Here is an 8407-nt window from a genome sequence, read left to right as displayed (position 1 = left end):
CTTCCAGGGCAGGGGGAGGCTGGCGGGACGAGGCTGGCCGTCTCTGCCACCGACTGAGCAACACGAAGCAAAGGGTGCTTCCGCAAAGCTCCTGGAAAGCGAGCGCCGGTACCTGCAAGCGTGTGTGCAGATGTTTGAGAAAAGCTTTTTAATCAGGAGACACACGTCAGGGAGGGAGGGAAGGATGGAGGGAGGGAGCTCCACCTAGGTTCAGATGAGTAAGAGCTGCCGCTGAGCAATAACCAGTTGAGCTGGGGAGAAGCTTTGAGGCTGGGTTTATCTGTGGGATCCTCTCTGCCCTGCTGACTAGGTAACAAATCCGGTGCTGTTTACCCTCGGCATTTAACGCTTTCCTTCCTGCCACTCCCCACCAGCAGGAGCATGTCACAGCTGTGTTTACACCTTTCTTTCTCCTAAGGGATTTGCATTATGGCAGGCAAATACAGGAGACAAGCCAGGGAACTATTTGCATTAGAGGGTGGTTGCTTCTGAAACTTGCCACCTGGAGGTTGAAAGCTGCTTTTCTTGGACTCCATTTAAAAATAAAATGATACCTTATTTTTTACAATTAAAAAAAAAAAAAAGATTCCTCTAGCTGCTATAAAGCTAAGGCAATAAAGAATGTGTGACTGCCCTCCCTCCCCCTTTTGGGACATAGCTGCAGGGGAAGATAAACAAGGTTTACCATTAAAAATATAGTATGGTCTGGGTATAGCCTCAGTGGGAGAACAAAAACTGAGCTTTGATTTGACCGTGCCTTACAAACACGCCCTGTGTGTGGCTCTGGCTGTACGTGCGCTGCCCGGGGCCTGTCAGAGCCTGCCTGCAATGTGCTGTGAGAGCAAGGCAGAGATCAGCCATTACCTCGCCGTGCCCCGGCAGGCCGCCCAGCCGAGTGCGGGGCAGAGTTTTCTGTCAGCTCAGGAGTGATATAGCCATATTCGTAGCACTCTGCCTTTGAAGTAACACGTGCTACAACCTAGTATTTTGGTTAGGCCCAGGCGTGTTTACATCTAGAAGCAGCTGCACCTCTTGAAGATCAAAGCTGGTTTCCGTGAAACTTGGTTAAGCCCAGAGGACGCAAAGTATCCTTTGCTCCCATCGTAGATTTTGTCAGGCAGGTCGGCATCCAAGTACAGACCTCATTTACTCACACAGATTGGGTACTATATTGCAGCTTTCATGGTGAAGTGTGACATCCATACCGAAGTGCAAACACCACAGCATTCTGCTGAATTAATATTCATAAATCAATAATGGACTAAATAAAAAAAATTACACTCTGCAGGGGAGTGCCTGAAGGGGCGCTGAGCTTGCGTAGACCCGAACTGGAACATCCACAGCAATGACCTGCAGCACGGTGAAGAGGTAGTAGCTCTGTCATGAAAGCGATTTGAACAGGTTAATGTGACGCTGTGCCTTATCTCTAATCAGAGCTAGCTTATCAGCCGGGTGGCAGATTAGCAGTGGTGTGGCTGCTTTGCCTCTCACTCTCTAGCCGGTGCAGTTCTGGCTAGCTGAAGCATCCTGCCCACAGCTCCCCCGTAGTCGTACGGGCACGGCCCAATATCCCTGAGGTTGTGAGAGGTCCATCAGGGGCGTTCAACGAGCCTCTGTGAGAGCAGGAGACATTTTTACAGCTTTGGCCTTTGAATTTGAATGCCACTGAAAGCAAAAGCCAACTATGAAGACACCTCAGCTGCTGTTTTGGGTTGCAAATGAGGAACAACCTTAAGGAAAACGGATCAGTATTTTTTGCAAAGGACACTTTAGGGAACCACCATTTCCTTAGAATATTATGTATCTTCCCTTGAAGTCCACATTTGCGTTATCCACAAATTCTGTTATCATTAACCTAAATATAATGTTTAAAATGCCATTTACCAGTTCTGTAACACTGCAATATATCATTTTTATGCATGATTTTTAAAAATATCTACATTAAAACAAATATCGTTTGGAGCTCACCCTGAGTGCAATACGCTGGTACCTGCAAGCTGTCCAGGTCTGTTTACACATGTTCTTTCTCTTGCCACAGCTGAGGTAGAGATGGGCACAATAAACTCCAAAAGACTGAGAGAACACGGATTTGGATTTGGATATTAAATGGTTTGTAAAAGATTACTTCAAAAACAGTCATGCATGTGGCAGTAGACTGTAGCCCTTGCTCAGCTGTCTATACCCTGTCTCTGGCCAAGTTTTAAACCTTCACAAACAGTTAGTTTTCTAAAAACTCAGCCTTTTCTTCTATTCTCAGAGAAAATAGCCAAATCCAGTTAAAGCAATTTTGTAGCTGAAATCCAGTATGAAGTCAGGCACTGCCAGGTATTTGAGAGCCAGTGTTTGTTGAAGAACAAAATCCTCTTCCCTGCTTTTTGAATGCTCACCCATGTTTCAGGTAGGCATTTATGACTGAAGGATTTGTCATCAGTTTTTGTCATAACTCACCATTGGACAAATGCATATTGTCACAAATGTTAGCATTTGTGAGATGATACCGCAGAACATATTTATCATGCTGTGAAAGAAAGATGAGTAGTGTTCAGTCACCACAGGTGTTTCTGCGTCTTGCCCATCTTTATCATCCTGAAGTAACTTAAAACTACAAGCAATCTTCACGTTCAACAAGGGTATTTTGTGATACCTGGAACAGTAGAGAGGTAGATGTATTCAAAGGTGACGAAATGAAGTATCTTGTGTAATTCTGATACTCCTATGGCAAACAGGGGAAAATGATTGAAAACTTTTGTTAAGGAGTCTGTGGTTTGAAGTGATGACTTACGTCCAATGTGCTTTGTATTTTGCAGCATATGAGCTGGGTGTTTACGTGAAAGCAAATGCTTTCTCCTTTCCACTCTCTGTGGATAGTCCCTCGTGGTTAACACGAGAATCATCTGTTGAAAATGAAGATATATTACCAGTGTTAAACCCAGTAGACTGTAGTGCACTTTCTGCATCTGAAAACATTCCTTAATGAATCTTCATTGCTACTTGAAGTAATCGTGTAAGCAGCAGGATATTGATAAAACAAACAATTCTACGGCATTAGAGCTAAAAATAAAAATATGCCCTTTTCAGCCAAGACACAAATGGTTTTCTTAGTGGAAGGAGAAGCTAACAAATGACTGGCAGCACATTTTCATCCATCTTTAGTCTGCTGACCTGGTCAGCTGAGCTATGTAAATGACTGGATTGACACACAGCTGTCGTGCATGTTCATGACTTTTGCAGCAAGCTCATTTTCATCCTCTGATATTCATACTGCTTATAAACAAGAAGTCCCCAGAGTTTGGTTTTTAAAAGCTTTGCTAAGATTATTTTATGATCTCTTCTCTTGCATGCTATCTTACATCTAACAAGTCACCCTGAGCAACTGAGAAACACTTCCTGCATGAGCTATCATAAATCTTATGACTAGTGTTATTATCCTTATCGATACCTTTACAGCCATAGGTCCTTTTTTCTCATAATGCCAGTCTGCCTTTTCTCTTTGGAGAGGGCTGCACCTTGCCTTGCAACTGGTATATTGCACCGCAGCTATTGTTATAGCCACAGCCTATACAGTGATGCAAGTCAGTCAGACAAATCCTACTCAGGCTAAATTGTACCTTCTGGTCACTCTCTGTACCCTGCATCACCTGGGCACTGAGACAATAGTGTTCTCAATGTGACTATTGTTTCATCCATAGTAAGCACATGTAGAGAAATACCTTTAGACACCAAAAGTGTTCACAGGGTAATCCAAGCTGCAATTCCTTTGTGTTAACTGGAAGGATACTGGAAATGCATTTTGAACAGGACCTGACTTTGCTTCATTGCAAAATAAGAACACCCTCCTAAAAGAATGAACCCAGTTGAGGTCTTGTAGTTTCCTACCCACCAGGCCTTTCTGAGGGACTCTCCTGTGATGGCTGGACACTGAGGCTCATCTGTGGTGCTTGTGGTGACCTGGGAGTGGTCGGTGCTTGGTCCTGCTGCCGTGCATCTGGGAAAGCCTTCCTCTAGCTGCCTCTTGCAGCATAGGAAAGCTCTGCAGAGGTTTGAGACCTCCTCTGTTTGCTGGCTGCTGAGCATGGAGGAAAATTTCCATGGGGTCTTGTTAAGACTTTTAGCAAGAGCTGTCCAGGACCTGCTTGCGGTCGGACCTCCAAAGCCTGCCCCACGCACAGCACTCACTGGCTTCCTGTATTAGGGAAACACAAAATTAGGAAAACACAAAAGTCTCTGTGTGCCTGAGCATGGATTTCATTTTCAGCTAGTTTTCACTAAAGGACACGGTTTCTTCAGGGTGCGATCTGTACTGGAACAAGGTTTAATCCCCAGTTATTTCTTAGCAATGTTCTGCGGTAGTGTGATGAGTTCAGCCTACCCTCCCCAGGCAAACAGCTGAAATCAAGGGTGTCCTGTAAACCCACCACGCAGCTACCAGCTGAGATGGCTTCTGACCATTTGTAACCATTGTGGGGGTCTGTTACTCCCTCAGGCGGCTGTCAGGAGCACAAGCTCTCTGGTGGGCACGCATGAAGCATACAGGGTTTTCATGAAATTGTGTGTAAGCAGTTAGAGTGGCACAGCGCAGCCCTGTTCTATGTATGGGATAATTTAACTTAAACTACTTGCTTTGGGCCCCACAACTTCTCTGTGGCATAGCTAGGCTAACTAAATAGTTGTCCCATTGTAGTGGATCATAACAGTAAGTCCTTGTAAAACATATAGCTCAGCTGCCTTAGGAGAGGAATAAAATCAGCCTCATGGAGATAATTCGCAGGTGCCACACCTTTGCTACTTACATTTCTCTGTCAAAGAAATGGCTTTCATTTACTGTGCCTTATGGGTCAGTTGGGAACAGCACCAGCTACTTCTTTGAGCACTTTGATGTTTACAGATAAGAAAGAAAAAGAAAGACATGCATACCAAGCATATCTTTAAGAGTTTCGGCCATGAATTTTCACTTTGAGATTCTCCAGCCAAAAGTAGGGTTTCGCTGAAACCAAAATGTTGTATGGAAATGTCCTCTTCAGTTTTAAATGTTTCATATGGAATTGATTTGGGAAGCGGGCTGAAATGAAAATGGTGGTCTCCTATCAACATTTTCAACTTTTCCTATTGTCTTGATACAAAATGCCAATTATGATTTTCCCGAGTTTGGTTTGCAAGTTGTTTTGTCTTTCTACTGCAAGTCAGAACAGAAATTAACTTTCAGGTATCACGATTCATCTAAATTCCTTTTTCATGATAAGTTCTGCGTATTTCTTGTCCTATGGGATTGCTAACACAAAGAGAGCTTAAAAATAGACTGTTTACTGAAATGGAACTGTAATGGCCACACATCAGCTCCTGCCCCAATTACATGCCTCCATGTGTATTCAAGGCCATGAAAGTCAACTAACGTACTTTAATCCGTGATCATTTCCCAGGGCAGCACACTGGAGGACAGGAGTTAGGTGGCTTTTAGGCTCACAGTTTCATGTGAGTGCTCACTCCAGACCTTTCTGGGCCCTTTCAAACTCAGCGAACCCTGATTTCCAATGTGTCCCCTTGATGCTTAGCAATTTTTAATACTTGTAAAATATTCCGTATTCATAAAGATCTCTGTGGAAAATAGTATGTGTTGCCCGCAATCCCATAAATAAATAAAAAGCAACAGTCATACCAAACCTTCTAGTAAATATTATCCAATCCTGCAAAGATGAACACATGAGGAATATCATTCATGGAAACATGTATATTTATTATTTATATTTTGCAATGCATATTGCTTATCATACATTGTTATTTATTTATATTATTTATAGCTATAGTATTTATATTATAAAGCTCTAGATATGCCTGCATGTTTTCCACTACAGTCTTTATTATAAATAAAGCGTTATCAAATTTAGGTATTAAAAAATCACAATAAAAAATACCCTTTGGATTATTCTGACGACTCCCAAGTAATTTAAATATAATTTTATAGAGGCCAAATTTGAGGGCATTGGCTTTTTGCCTGGAATTTCTAGATGTCAGGCTCCATAGCCGGAGAAGCTTGGCCCGCACCTTTGGATGCCAGAAAAACCCAGACAAAACGCTGCTTACTGTGCCAGCGCAGACATGCGCAGTGGATGCATCGGACCTATCTTACAAATACGCTGTCCATGCACAGCAAAATCGACACATTCTTGGTCAATGGGATCTACACATATGAACTGCTGCACCCGTGCAGTAACGCTGACGTATCCCAGGCACTGTGAACTCATTGCACGTGGATTTTACTACTCCTGTACAAACACCTGTTACAGGAATCGCATTCAGAAACTCAGCATCCCTATTTTTGGCAAACATATCCTCCACATTTGATTACACTTTATCCTGGTTGTATCATCTCCCAAGTTCAATTTAAAATCTGTGTAGCTTCGCTTACTAGCACTGAAACCCCTGCTTTTTCAGGGTGCTGATCCATATTGCCAGTAACCTCCACTGCTCTGCATTGTGGGCCCAGTACCTCAGATCTTTCAGCTGTCATGAATCTCCGAAGGCATTTTGGTTTCCATTTATTTATGTGCTTAGTTCATGATTAAATCAAAAGTGCTCAGTGATCTCAGCAACTCTTTTTTTGTGTGTGTAATCTTTCCTTTTAGTACACAGGTGTTTTTGTTTCTATAATGCTTATCACCATAACAACCCTCCCCCCACAAAAAAAACTATCTTGAATGACCTGTTACTACGCTGTATTGATTTATGTATGTATTCTAGGTCCAAAAGTCCTTAGATGCAGGATGAATAGGTGTATTCACCCTAGGTCAGGTGAATTCTTCTTAAGTATACTACCTTGTCAATGAATTGTCTGAAAAATGAATCACTTGTTACGTCAACTAAAAATGCAAAATCCCAGTGGGGTGTGGCAGCTGTTTCCCATATCCATGAGATTTAAGCATTAGTCATCCCATTTGGGTCAATTAGCCTTCCCCAGCACCCAGTCATACACGTTTTTGATTGCTCTTAGCTCCCCCTGAGACGAGAGCCCAGCGTGCTGGGATTCTCCCGAGCTGCTCTCTCCTCTCCAGGGCTGGGTTAGAAGGAGCTCGCTGAGGTCGTTCAGGGGCTTTCAGTGAGCACAGAATTAGGCTGCAGCTGACTGCAGACTGGCAGGTAAACAAGAGTACAAGTGTTCTTCAGGTCAGAAAAATGGGCATTATACAAACCCTCCAATTATCTTCAAAGCATTTAGGAAAATCTAAAAGGAACAAAAATATTTTCCCTAATTGTGTATTTAAAATTAAGAGTAATTAAAGGAGGGGGGGGGAACCCAAAAGAAACCTATGGAAGATGCTGGATTTCAGGGTGGTAAGCATGTTTTAAAACTAAGACTTTTAAGGAAGAGGACAGCTAAAAAAATCAGAAGAATGGTGAACCTGTCTTTCCAGAAATTGGAAGCTGCAGGCTGGTTTAAGACAGAGGTGGCCAACAGGAGATTTGCTCTCTGTAAAAACACAGAGGGAGAAAGAGTTGTTCAGGGTACAGAATGCCACTAGCACAGGGCTACGTACAGGCCATGCGTCATCTGAGGTTAGGAATGGGAAGGTTTCTAATCATGGGAGAAGTTCAGTCTTACACTGAAAATAGCAGGTGAGTACTCCATCTTTTTCTCCCTATTTAAAGTTCTTGATCAGTATATGAAAGCTATTTGGCACAGTTTTGATAAAAAAAGAACAGGCTTCCCACATCTGAGACCTCCTGTAGACCATAATGTTCTTAAAATGTTTAGGGTTCCCCCTCAAGCTGTGATGCCTTTAAGAGGTTTTGTCTTAGCAGAGAGTTTTCTATGCCTGGCACTTCCGCAGAAAGCGCACAGCTGTGTTTTGCAAGTGTGTACTCAAGCTTATTTGACTGGAACATGAAGTTGTTGTCTCCTGGACACATAAGGTCTTTATTTTATTAACGCAACACTTCATGGACACTGATATTAACAGTAAGAGAAGTAAAGAACGGCTATTTGCTTTGGTTTATGAAATGAATCTGTGAACCACAAACACCACCAAGTCTCTACAACCGTCAGTTAAAGCAGTTTTAATTAAGCCACCACATTTGAAAGGAGTACCACATACATTAGTATCACTTGAGAGTAATTAATGACTATTTGCAATAGCTTTCTCACTAACATCATAATTGTGTAACATTGCTGGTTATGCTTCCACCCCTCCCAGTATATTCAGAGCCAAGTTTATTTTACATTTGTGTTTTTTTGATGAGTTATAACAATGCTTATAAAAAAAACATACAAAAGACTTAAGTTATGCTAAACCTTATTACCAAACCATTCTCCCTCTCATTAGGAAGGAAGGTTGTCCATTTTCTTATGTCTTTTCTCCTTCTCAGCCTTAGCTGTGCAAGGATTTTGCAGACTTGGGATTCTCTGCTGTGTTAT

The sequence above is a fragment of the Platalea leucorodia genome, assembly GCF_965183815.1.
Source record: "Platalea leucorodia genome assembly, chromosome: 3".
NCBI classification, from domain to species: Eukaryota; Metazoa; Chordata; class Aves; order Pelecaniformes; family Threskiornithidae; genus Platalea; species Platalea leucorodia.
The sequence above is the reverse complement of the archived record's forward strand: the minus strand, read 5'-3'. Positions refer to the sequence as shown.